The 13,766-nt window shown below is 40.1% G+C and overlaps 1 long non-coding RNA gene across 1 annotated transcript; it reads right to left on the bottom strand.

The window, feature by feature from the left end:
* Positions 1 to 257: 257 nt before the first annotated feature.
* Positions 258 to 13,551, bottom strand: LOC132541961 (uncharacterized). Its single transcript, XR_009553077.1, has 2 exons — positions 13,487 to 13,551; positions 258 to 545 (listed from the first exon to the last, which is right to left on the bottom strand). It is a non-coding gene; the product is annotated as an uncharacterized LOC132541961 (long non-coding RNA).
* Positions 13,552 to 13,766: the final 215 nt, after the last annotated feature.

Raw genomic sequence — 13,766 nt, 5'->3', positions numbered from 1 at the left:
AGGATCTGTAACTTTGTTAGCAGGTGCATCATCTGAAGTGGGACTAGGTAGTCCCATGTGCTAGGAGAGGTCTTACCAGATTATTGGAGTTAGAAGGTTGACATCTCAGGCTTGGCAAGGAGGCTGCTTTAAGGAGACATCAGGGCATCTGCCCAGGGGTAGATTTCCAGGTCAGAGACATCTTTGTCACTGAATTTGTGTTTATGCTTATGTGTATGTAAGTCTGAGAAATAGGAGGCAGACCATGCAAACACTCCTTCATATCTCCATCAGTCAGGTCTTTACTGCCTTATACTGGGGTAGCAGGAACATATTTTCTTAGTGTGCTTTGGGTGGAGGCTCTTGTTAGTGCTCAAAATCCATCACTTATTTGGCAGTGGATGTCTGGTCCTTCACACTGCTGCTGCTGACATCATGTCCATGCAGGCCATAGGCATGTTTCCAGAATTCTATTCCTTCATGGGTCTAGGATGCCCTCTCCTGTGGCCTAGAGCAAGCAGGTGGTAGAGAGTTTCACACATCAAGAGATTGCAGCCCTTGACATTCTGCAAAATAAAATGGGTGACCTGACTAGGCATAGCCTAGCCCTGAGCTAATGCACAGACACATTGACGCCTGGAGTCTGGTCTGAACACAGGCACCAAGTGCCCATGTTTAGAAAGGGTCAGAAGAGAGTGGTTTCAGCTCTGAGGGGGACGAGAAGACAGAAGACAGACATTCCTCATTGGCGTGGATAGTACAAACAAAAGTGAAGCTATTTACTCTCCTCTTTGGCTTGTGCAGTAAACAGTGTTTTATAATTAGAGCCTTTTGCCAGGGCGAGAATTCAGAAATTTATGGCACTAGTGACTGCTGTTGGATGCCCACATGGAGGAGAATAAAAGGACAAAACACTTAAGGAAATTAGAAGCCATTTAGAAAATAACCCCATAGGGAATCTGTGGCATTCCAATGGGTCTAGGACAACTGCTAGATTTCCTACTGCATTTTCTTGTCTTCTTTCCTTCCATGGGGGGTCATGCTGATGAAGGGGTGACTGGATCCTTGGCTTCTATTCAACAGGAACCCCAGAACCATTGAAACCAGACCTACAGAAAGTCAATTCTGAATCCAGAGGGATGTCCATGGTTTCAGGTCAGCGGGCAGCTTGAGATTCAGGTCATGCAAGCATTGAATGAGTTAGGGTATCTTCTCACCTGCTTGAACTCTGACTGCTGCCTTGGCCTTGTAAGGCCTGGGAATCTGGACAGGGCAGAGGATGAAAGTTTTTGGTCTTTTTTACACTCAAAGTAATAAGAATAACTGCTAAAAAGATTACAAAGGAAGAGGCCTCTTGTTCAAAGGAAGGAAAAGGAGAAGAGGATGATTCTCATGCACAGTACAGCATAGATGCTGGCCCAGGGGGCTGGTTTTCAGGCCACTGGAAGAAGCCCTTGCTAAGCTCCCCACTAGGATTTTTTTAAATTGGAGATTTAATAGTATTTTACAAAATTACAAGGTTTTAGGGGTGTAATTTTATACCTATACATGTTGTGTGACATAGCATCCACTAGCAAAGTTTTGTGTCCAAATATGCCATGCCCCAACACAGACAACTACCACAGCTCTCACAAAGTTATAAGAGACAGTTTTTTCATTTGCTTTAGCTGGACTTCCAGAGGTGGGGCTACAGAGCAGCAGCAGCTGTGTTTATGTCCTCTCTTCTCCCGGTTCAACTGGGAATACCAAAGGAGATCATATGGGATAACAACAAGGCAGGACTAGAATGACTTTAGGGACCCACCAAATCACTGATGAGTGCAAATATGTGTGGCTCGTGGACAGAGAGGAGCCTAGGGAGAGATTATGTGGCTGGTAACAGTCCAGTAGTTTACCTGTTGAGGCATCACCTCCAGTCTGTTTTACCAAAAAAATAATGAAGTCAAAATCCAAACACTAGTTAAGGAAATAATCACAGGAGTGAGTAAAGACTTTGAAATAATTGTCATCAGAAATGCAGAAATAACAAATGAACTATGTAAAAAAAACCCACTAATTATCTCAGGTTATTATTAATTATTAATATTATTAATATTATTAATTAATATTAATATTATTAATATTAATTAACATTAATATTATTAATATTAATATTATTAATTATTAATTATTAATTATCTAAGGTTATTAGAGAGCTGAAAGCTGAAATAGCAGAGCTAAGAACACAATTAGGTGAACAAACTGAAACAGTATCAGAACAGGGTAACAAAATAGATGAACTCCACAAAACAGTAAAGGGGAGAGAGAGTAGAATAAATGAGGTTGAAGACAGAATTAGCAAGACTGAGAATGAATTAGAGACAACTAAAAAAGAAGTAAGAGATTTCAAAAAGAGACTAAGAGATACTAAAACAACAACAAAGATCTATGGGATGACTTCAAAAAAAAAAATAACATACGCATTACTGGCTTACCAGTGGAAGAAAGAGAGGGAGGGGAAGAAAGGATTCTCTAGGACATAATAGCTGAGAACTTCTCTAGTCTAGACAAAATAAAAAACATAAAGAATCAAGAAGCCCAGAGGTCCCAAAGAGAATTAATCAAGTCTTAAAGACACCAAGACACCTCACATTTATAATGGAAAGGAGTAAGGATAAAGAAAGGATCCTGAAGGTTGCAAGAGAAAAACAAAGAGTCACCTACAGAGGAAAACCCATAAGATTAGCAGCAGACTTCTCTACACAAACACTAAAGGCCAGAAGAGAATGGCAAGATATCTATCGAGTGCTCAATGAGAAAGGTTTTCAGCCAAGACTACTGTATCCTACTAGATTGTCATTCAGACTAGATAGAGGCATGAAAACCTTCTCAGACAAGCAACAGTTGAAGGAATCAACTATCACCATGCCTACCTTGAAAAAAGTTCTAAAAGTCAGACCACCATAAGTATGCCATATAACAGAAGACTCTAAAATCTACAAGAATGGCATTAAAATATCTTCAATCTTTGATATCAATAAATGTCAATGGCCTGAATTCACTTATTAAAAGGCATAGAGTAGGAAGATGGATCAGAAAACACAACCCAACAATATGCTTGCCAGACTAGCTTCGCGGGCAGGAGACAGACGACCAGGGACTCATGGCTGAGCTGGGAAGCAGTATCTCTTTATTTATGTGGAATGCAGCACAATCTAAGCTAAGATATCCCTAATCACAATCCTGTCCTTATATATACTCGCCAAGTAGGGTGGAAACAGGATGTGACATAGAGAGGGTGGAGCGAAAAGAGATTGGTGAAAATCAGGGTATATTAGGAGAGGGGGCAGAGCAAAAAGACATCATGAACCAGTGGGGATTAAACCAATGCCCTGGAGGCAGGGTGGTGCTTATTTGACAGTGGTTATGTAAATATAACACAGTGTTAAGCAGGGAGGATTAAACCAATGAAACAGAAGGGGTTTTAGAAGCATACCAACATATGCTGTCTACAGGAAACCCACCTAACTCAATAAGACAAACAAAGACTCACAGTGAAAGGATGGAAAACTATCATACAGGCTAATGGCCCACAAAAAAGGGCATGAACAGCTATTGTCATATCTGACACAATAGACTTTAAAATAAAATAAATTTAAAAATATAGGAATGGACATTACTTAATGCTCAGAGGATCAGTCAATCAAGAGGACTTAACAATTATTAACATATATGCACACAATGAGAAGCCATCTAAATACATCAAACATCTCCTGAAAGAGTTACAGCAATACAGCAACACAGTAATAGTTGGGGACTTCAACACCCCACTCTCTCAACTTGACAGATCATCCAGGCAGAAAACATGAGGGAGCTAGATGAGGAGATAGATAAACTAGAACTATTGGACATTTTCAAAGTCATTCATCCCAAGAAACTGGAATACATATTTTACTCAAGTCCACATGGGTCATTCTCAAGGGCAGACCATATGTTAGGCCAAAGGACAGCATCAGCAAATTGAAGAGCATTGACATCATCCTAAACATCTCAGACCACAGTGGAATTAAACTAACATTTAACAATCGACAAAAGATTAGTAATAGTCCCAAAATGTGGAAGCTCAATAGTACACTCCTTAACAACTACTGGGACAAAGAGGAAATAAAGGAAGAAGTCAAAATGTTTCAAGAGTTCAATGAAAGTGAAGATACAAGTTATCAAAATATTTGGGACACAGCTAAGGCAGTACTGAGCGGAGGGAAGTTCAAAGCCATACAGGCACACATTAAGAAAGTAGAAAAAGCACAAGTAAACAACCTGATTACACACCTTAAAGACCAAAAGAAGAAGAACAAAGGAACCCTAAAGCAACCAGAAGGACAAAAATAACTAAAGTTAGGGCAGAAATAAATAACATTGAAAATAAGAAAACCATACAAAGGATCAATGAAACTAAATGTTGGTTCTTTGAGTGAACAAAATCGACAAACTTTTAGCCAGACTCACAAAACAATAAAAAGGGGATAAGACCCAAATAGGTTGAATTGTAAATAGAAGAGGAGATATAACAGACACCACAGAAATTCAGCATATCATGCAAGGCTTCTATGAACAACTATATGCCACCAATGGATGATTTCCTAGATACCTAGAAACTTCCAAAATTAAATAAAGAGAAACTAGATAATATGAACAGGCCAATCACAGCTAATGAAATTGAAACAGTTATCAAAAACCTCCTCAACAATAAAAGTCCAGGGCCAGATAGTTTTACAAATGAATTCTACAAAACCTTCAAAGAAGAACTAATACCTCTATTTTAAAAAGTCTTCCAGAAGAGTGAAGACACTGGAATACTCCCTTCTAGCTTCTATGAAGCCAACATCACTCTGATACCAAAAACAGATAGGGACACAACCAAAAAGGAAAACTACAGACCAATATCTCTGATGAACATAGACGCTAAAATATTGAACAAAATTGTAGCCAACCAGATACAGCAGTATATTAAAAGGATTGTTCATCATGACCAAGTGGGGTTTATCCCAGGCATGCAAGGTTGGTTTAATATACGTAAATCAATCAATGTGATCCACCACATCAACGAAAGCAAGACCAAAAACCACATGGTCATATCAATAGATGCAGAAAAAGCCTTTGACAAAATACAACATCCCTTTATGATCAAAACACTACAAAACCCCCACACCTATGGACATCTAATCTTTGATAAGGGGGCCCAAAGTATTAAATGGAAGAAGGAGGCTCTCTTCAATAAATGGTGCTGGGAAAACTGGGTTATAACATGCAGAAGAATGAAATTGAACCACCTTATCTCACCAGAAACAAAAATCAACTCCAAATGGATCAAAGACCTGGATGTCAGACTGGAAACTATCAAATACATAGAGGAAAACATTGGTGAAACACTTTCCCACCTAAACATCAAGGACATCTTTGATGAAACAAACCCAACTGCAAGGAAGACTAAAGCAGAAACAAACCAATGGGACTACATCAAATTGAAAAGCTTCTGCACAGCCAAAGAAATTATCACACAAACAAAGAGACCCCTCACAGAATGGGAGAAGATCTTCACATGCCAAACATCAGACAAGAGACTAATCACCAAAATATACAAAGAACTCAGCAAACTTAGCACCAAAAAAAAGCAAATGACCCCATCCAAAAATGGGCAGAGGATATGAACAGGACATTCACTTCAGAGGAGATCCAAAAGGCTAACAAACATATGAAAAACTGTTCCAGGTCGCTGATTGTCAGAGAAATGCAAATAAAGACAACATTGACATACCACCTCACTCCTGTGAGAATGGCATACATCAAAAAGGACAGCAGCAACAAATGTTGGAGAGGCTGTGGGGACAGAAGAACCCTTCTACACTGCTGGTGGGAATGTAAACTGGTCCAGCCTCTGTGGAGAGCAGTCTGGAGAACTCTCACAAGGCTAGACATGGACCTTCCATATGACCCAGTAATTCCTCTCCTAGGGATATACCCCAAGGATTCCATAATGCCCAACCAAAAAGATGTGTGTAGTCCTATGTTCATAGCAGCACAATTCATAATAGCTAAAACCTGGAAGGAACCCAGGTGCCCAACAGCAGATGAGTGGCTGAGAAAGCTGTGGTACATATACACAATGGAATACTATGCAGCTATTAAGAACAATGAGCCCACCTTCTCTGACCCATCTTGGACAGAGCTAGAAGGAATTATGTTAAGTCAGCTAAGTCAGAAAGATAAAGATGAGTATGGGATGTCCCCACTCATCAACAGAAGTTGAGAAAGAAGAACAGAAAGGGAAACTAAAAGTAGGATCTGATTAAATCGAGAGCAGGGCACCAATGCAAAAACACTGTGGTGAAGGGGAGGGCTTCCCGGCGCAGTGAGGGGGTGGGGGGGTGGTGGTGGGTGGTGGGGATGGGACACAGTCTTTTGGTTGTGGGAGTGGTGTTTATGAACAAACAATCCTATTAAAGTGTAAACATATAAACCACTATTTAATTAATATGAGAGGGGAAAAATTGACCATATGTCTAGAACTTCTTAAAACACAGATTGAGTCTTTTTAATACATAGGCTGTCTTTGATATGTTGTCTCTCCCAAAAGCCTAGGCCAGGGAGAACAGAAGCAACCGGTAGCACAGCTTTATACAAGATGCTGGATATTATACCCCAAACTCTAACAAAGGGACTTTCCAAAGTTAACCCTATCACCAAATAATGTGACGATAACAATAACTATAGATTGTCTTCTTGAACCCTAAGACAACAGGAACCTCACAGTTCCACTATAGAGCCTATCTTTCCCCCAGTCCTGGAACCTTAGGGTGGGGCCCACTTTTATGCATGCTGCTCTCAATTCAAATCAAATAATATTGCATCCGGGGATCACAACCTAATCAACGCAACGAGTTTCACCGCAGCATACTTCACTTCAGACTGTGACCAGAGATCTCAGGTGTGGAATGACAATCCTTCAACTCCATCACTTGGGTGAGACCTTTCCTTTCATAGTATATTCTAACTCCATTCCAGGTGGTCCATTCCCCAATAAAAAGTCCCCAAACCTAGATATAGTCCAGGTCCCCTGAGATAGAGCATAGGTTCACCTGTGCCCATAGAATAGGGGAAAAATATATACCTGAAAGCAGAAGTATGCAAGAGCATGCAGGGAATACCCCACAACACTTCATCTGCACTATTCCAGTCTTTGGGTCCATGATTGTTAAACAGTTTGTTTGGCTTTATATGTTAACTCTCTTTTCAGCCACCAGGTTCCGGATGCCAGCAAGATGCTGACCAGACTTCCCTGGACAGATGACCCCATCAATGTGTACTGGAGTGCCACTTCCTCAGAGCCCCACCCTACTAGGGAAAGAGAGAGGCAGACTAGGAGTATGGATGACCAGTCAACGCCCATATTCAGCGGGGAAGCAATTACAGAAGCCAGACCTTCCACCCTCTGCAACCCACAATGACCCTGGATCCATACTCCCAGAGAGATAGAGAATGGGAAGGCTATCAGGGGAGGGGGTAGGATGTGGAGATTGGGTTATGGGAATTGTGTGGAATTGTACCCCTCTTATTCTATGGTTTTGTTAATGTCTCCTTTCTTAAATAAAAATAAATAAATTTAAAAAAACACTACAAAAATGGGAATAGATGGAAAATTCCTGGAGATAATGGAGTCTATATAGAGCAAACCTACAGCCAACATCATACTCAATGGTGAAAAACTGGAAGCACTTCCCCTTAGATCAGGTACTAGACAGCGATGCCACCTATCACCATTACTATTCAACATAGCAATGGTAAATCATAGCAATCAGGCAGGAGCAAGGAATTAAAGGCATACAGATTGGAAGAGAAGAAGTCAAACTTTCCCTTTTTGCAGATGACATAATAGTATACATAGAAAAACCTATAGAATCCAGCAAGAAACTTTTGGAAATCATCAGGCAATACAGTAAGGTGTCAGGCTACAAAATTAACATTCAAAAGTCAGTGGCATTCCTCTATGCAAACACTAAGTTAGAAGAAGTTGAAATTCAGAAGTCAATTCCTTTTACTTTAGCAAGAAAAACAATAAAATAGGAATAAACCTAGCTAAAGAAGTGAAAGACTTATATACTGAAAATTATGAGTCACTCTTCGAGGAAATTGAAAAAGACACAAAGAAGTGGAAAGATATTCCATGTTCATGGGTTGGAAGAATTAACATCATCAAAATGAATATACTACCCAGAGCCATATACAGTTTTAATGCTGTCCCCATCAAGATCCCAAGCACATTTTTAAGGAGAATAGAACAAATGCTACAAATGTTTATCTGGAACCAGAAAAGACCTAGAATTGCCAAAACTATCTTGAAGAGAAAGAATGGAACTGAAGACATCACACTCCCAGATCTCAAATTGTTTTATAGGGCCGTTGTCATCAAAACTGCTTGGTACTGGAACATGAATAGACACACTGACCAGTGCAATAGAACTGAAAGCCCATAAGTAAGGCCCCACACCTGTGGACATCTAATCTTTGAGCGAGGTGCCCATACTATTAAATGGGGAAAGCAGAGTGTCTTCAATAAATGGTGATGGAAAAAATGGGTTGAAACATGCAAAAGAATGAAACTTGAACCACTATATTTCACCAAATACAAAAGTAAATTCCAAGTGGATCAAGGACTTGGATGTTAGACCAGCAACTATCAGATACTTTCAGGAAAATATTGGCAGAACTCTTTTCCGCACAAATTTTAAGGATATCTTCAATGAAATGAATCCAATTACAAAGAAGACTAAGGCAGTATAAACCTATGGGACTACATCAAATTAAAAATCTTCTTCACAGCAAAAGAAACCACTACCCAAACCAAAAGACCCCTCACCGAATGAGAGAAGATCTTTACATGCCATACATCAGACAAGAGGCTAATAAACAAGATATATAAACAGCTCACCAAATTCAGCCACAATAAAACAAATGACTCCATCTTAAAATGGGGAAAAGACATGGACAGAATATTCACCACAGAAGAGATCTGAAAGTCTGAGAAACATGAAAAATGCTCCAAGTCACTGATTGTCAAAGAAATGCAAATAAAGACAACAATGAGATAAGACTTCACTCCTGTGAGAATGTCATACATTAGAAAAGGTAACAGCAACAAATGCTGGAGAGGTTGTGGGATCAAAGGAACCCTCCTGCAGCGCTGGTGGGCATGTAAATTGGTCCAACCTCTGTGGTAAGCAGTCTGGAGAACTCTCAGAAGGCTAGAAATGGACCTACCCTATGACCCTGCAATTCTTCTCCTGGGGATATACCTAAGGAACCCAATATACCCATCCAAAAAGATCTGTGTACACATATGCTCATAGCAGCACAATTTATAATAGCCATTTGCTTTAGCTATCTCTACTCCATTGGCTAGTTATCTTTTATGTCTTTGTTTTACCTCCAGTCCATCTGTTTAGTCTTAACTGACATAATCTCATCTTTTTGACTGCAAAGTAGTATTCTCTGTTGAATATATATTCCACCTCACAGCTGTGGAAGTGCTCCACCCTATCACATCAGGAAGTTGCAAGTATTGGGGAGGATGTGGAAAAAAAGGAACTCCGGGTACACTATTGGTGGGAATGTGAACTGGTGCAACCCCTGTGTAAAGCAATGTTGTGGGTCTTTAAATAGGTTATAATAAAAATACCTTATGATGCAGCAATGCCATTCCTAGGCATAAATCCAAAGGATATGGACATACTAATTTTCAAGGATATACACATCCTTGTGTTCTTAGCTACATTATTCCACATAGCTATAGTCTGTATGGAGTCAGCCTAAATGCTAAAGACTAATGACTCAACTTTTTTCCCCCCTTATTAAATATTTGGTCTTGAAAACTATACATACATATAGATATTGTGTTTATTATTATTAATTATCTATTGGATAAAGATGGAACGAAATCCAGTGGTAAGGAGGACATAGGGAAAGAGAGACTCCCACAGCCCTGCTTCAATTTTCTTAAAAGATTTTTAAATTTATGTTTATCTATTGGATAGACACAGCCAGAAATCAAAAGGGAAGGGGGGACTTAGAGGAAGAGAGACAGAGAGACACCTGTAGCACTGCTTCACCACTTTCAAAGCTTCCCCCCTGCAGGTAGGGACTGGGAATTAAAACCTGGGTCCTTTAGCTGAACACATTTGTTCACTTTACCAGGCATGCCACTGCCCAGCCCCTACATATTGTGTTTTATTTCACTTTTGTACAGCTTTGCTATTAATTTAAATATCTTCATGACGTAAGTGGTCTGCCCAGAGGTATACTCTATTTTATCACACTATGAATAGAGCATATAAGCAATTGAATTAGGACAACTTGATTGGCGGTCATACTCAGTCTGGTGGTGAGCCAACTGTGTTGCAGCTGTTTCTAGACTAGGCCTGTGAGCTATGACATCATATGCTGTTCTTTCTGGATGTAGCTCAGGTGACTGGTGGCACCAGCTTCTTTAAGTTCACCTCTGCTGACATCTCCCAGAGCTAAGCAGTATCCTAGACAAGTTACTGCACATTCCCCAAGCCCTTTTCCCCTCTTCTAGCTAGCTTTATGATGGTCTCTAGTCAGGCTCCTGATTTCAATTTCTAATTGGATGCAACATCATCATGATGCATTATTTAGAAAAAATTATTTGATTCACTAATGCATTCATATTCTTAATGTGTCTCATTTGTTGCAAAAACACTAGATTGATTCATTAAACTTTGCCTAATAGATTGAATTAGGATATTAATCATGCAATATTTTAATATTAAAATAAAAATTAGTAGGTAAAGCAGAAAGCTTTCCCACTCTGTTGCCTTCGATGGCTGCATTTTTTTTTCTCCTAATCTTTTCTTTCTTCAATAACATATATATTTTTACTAACCCTATCTTGGACAGAGCTCACTCTGCTCAGAGCATGCAGTCAAGTTTTCCTTATTTTTAACTTGGTTTTTCTTAGTTTGTTTTGGGTAGATATTTTGCCCCAATACTATCTATCACAGGAACAGAGAAAAGGGGTGGTGGTAGAGGGGTGGTGGCAGTGGGGGCACCACTATGTTTCTTTCAGTGCTCATTGTTAATGAAAAGGAATCTTTAGAAACCAGTTTGAATCTATTCAGAATGAACTCTGTCCAGAGTTAAAAATAAAATGGCTTGTTGTTTTTGTGGGAGTAGAATCTCTGTTGTTAGAAGGTAAACCCCAGCAAAGATTCTGGTCCATATTAGCTTCATGGTCCTCTTTCTGATGCTCCTTCCAAACCACTGCTGTTTTGTTATTAACTGTTCAATTTCACTTGCTTCTCAAGTCCTGTCTAACACCCATTGAACTCTGTTCCCTGAGGACTGCAAACTCCATCAGGTGGCTCTATTCTTGATAGGCCCATTTCTGGATCACTTTTGAAGAACTGGGAGTTGACAATCCTAGAACCACAAATTTTTTTCATACAGAATCTGGCTTTCAAGAAGGTAACTTTCAGCCTTGACTGCATATTTGATTCACATTAATAGTTTAAACAAATAGTGATGATTGTTCTCCAGATCAATTAGATTTAGAGAGATTCTGGGGTGTTGCATTCAGATTTTTTAAAGTTTATATTTCATTGTTTAGTATCTCTAGTGGCAAAAATCACTTATACAAAAATATACGAATTTATTTATTTAGCTTTCTAGTCCTATTTTCAACTCTGACAGCATCTTCCCAAACAATACTCCTTTTTTTCTTTTTTGCCTCCAGGGTTATCACTGGGGCTCATTGCCTGCACTATGAATCCACTGCTCTTGGAGGCTATTTTTCCCATTTTTGTTGCCCTTGTTGTGCCCTTGATATTGTTATTGTTGTGGTTATTGCTGTTGTTGTTGTTGGGTAGGACAGAAATCGAGAGAGGAGGGGAAGACAGAGAGGGGGAGAGAAAGATAAACACCTGCAGAGCTGCTTCACCACTTGTGAAATGACCCCCACAGTAGGTGGGGAGCCAGGAGCTCAAGCTGGGATCCTCACGCTGGTCCTTGTGTTTTGCACCACATGTGTCTAACCTGTTGTGCTACCGCCTGTCCGCCCCCACCTCAGCCCATGTGCGTATTAGCTGTTGGGCCTAGGCAAAAATTACTAAAGTCATGGGCCCCTTGGGATATACCTAAAATAGACTTCCTAGCTGCTTCCCACATGAAGATTCCAAATCTCATCTTCATGCTCTTATCTTTAGGTTCCTGATTATTAAACAATTTGCTCTGCTTTACATCTTGATGCCTTTCAGCCACCAAGTTACAGATGCTGTCATGTCACCAACCTGACTTCCCTTGGCAGATGACATTAGCAATGTGTCCTGGAACCTCATTTCCTTAGAGCCCTATCCTACTGGGGAAAGATAGAAGCAGCTGGAGGTATGGATCGACCTGTTAAGGCCCATGTCCAGTGGGGAAGCAATTACAGAAGCCAGATCTTCTACCTTCTGTACCCCATAAAGATCTTTGGTCCATAGTCCCAGAGGGATAGAAAAGGGGAAACCTCTAAGGGGGGCGGGAGTGAGAGGATATGGAACTCTGGTGATGGGAACTAAATTGTATGGAATTGTGCCCCTCTTATCCCATAATTTTGTCAATATTATTATATCACTAATAAAAAATAGGAATTTGCTTATTTATATATTGCCTCCACGGTTATCTCAGGGGCTCAGTACTCACACTACAAAGTCTATGCTCCTGGTGGCCATTTTTTCCTCTTCCCCCCCTCCATTTTGTTGGATAGGACAGAGAGAAATTGAGAGGGGAGGGAGAGATAAAGAAGAGAGACAGAGAGACACCTGCAGACCTACTTTACCACTGGTAAAGCATTCCTGCTACAGGTGGGGAGTGGGAGTTCAAACCCAGTTCCTTGAGTGGATCCTTGAGCACAGTACTATGAATTCATAACCAGGTTTGCCACTGCCTGCCCCCCCCATCACAGGAATTTGTTAATCAATTAAAAAAAATTATTAGTAATTTAAAATTGATTTACAAAATTATACGATAACAATTCCACACTGTTCAGTTTTTTAATCACTCCTGCAACAAACACTTATTGGCTGCCTTGTGCAAGTCATGTCACAAAATAATAATAGTAACTATTATGATTATTATTATAGCAGTGCCCAACTCTGGCTTAAGGTGGGGCTAGGCATTGAACCTGGGATTTTGGAATCTAAGGCATGAAAGTCTTTTGCATAAATGCCATGCTCTCTCATCCACCCAAGCCAAATCATTTTTCTAAGCGTTTAAAATATAATACAAATTGAATTCAATTTGGTCCCTTTGCCCAAGGAGTTCATATCATGTTTCACTGGAGGAAGAAAAGCCATCCCATAATTAAGACAAGTGCTCATGGAGATGATACATACAGGGCAGTGTAGGAGGAGCAACACTTCACATTGAGTGGACAGGGTCCTCTAAGAGAATGAGTCCTGATGGCTAAGCTTACCGAACAGAAGAGGCATCCCAAGGAAAATAGGAGCAGGAATGTAGAGGGGATGAAAGGCCAGCTGGGACCTTTCCCAGCTTTCTCCCCTGTGTGTTAGTCACAGAGTCTCTTGAAAGAATCACAAAGGAACATTTGTGACAGGTATGCAATTCCCAATCTTCCTTTATTAAGCTATGACACAGAAATTATACAGAGGTGAAGCTACAGAGTAAGGTCAGCTTACTGACCTTACTGGGGATAGGGCCTGAGTGCCTGGATAGTGCCTGGATAGATTCCCCCC

Source organism: Erinaceus europaeus, chromosome 1 (assembly GCF_950295315.1).
Source record: "Erinaceus europaeus chromosome 1, mEriEur2.1, whole genome shotgun sequence".
Lineage (NCBI taxonomy): Eukaryota > Metazoa > Chordata > Mammalia > Eulipotyphla > Erinaceidae > Erinaceus > Erinaceus europaeus.
This window is presented reverse-complemented; position numbering and strand designations above follow the sequence as displayed.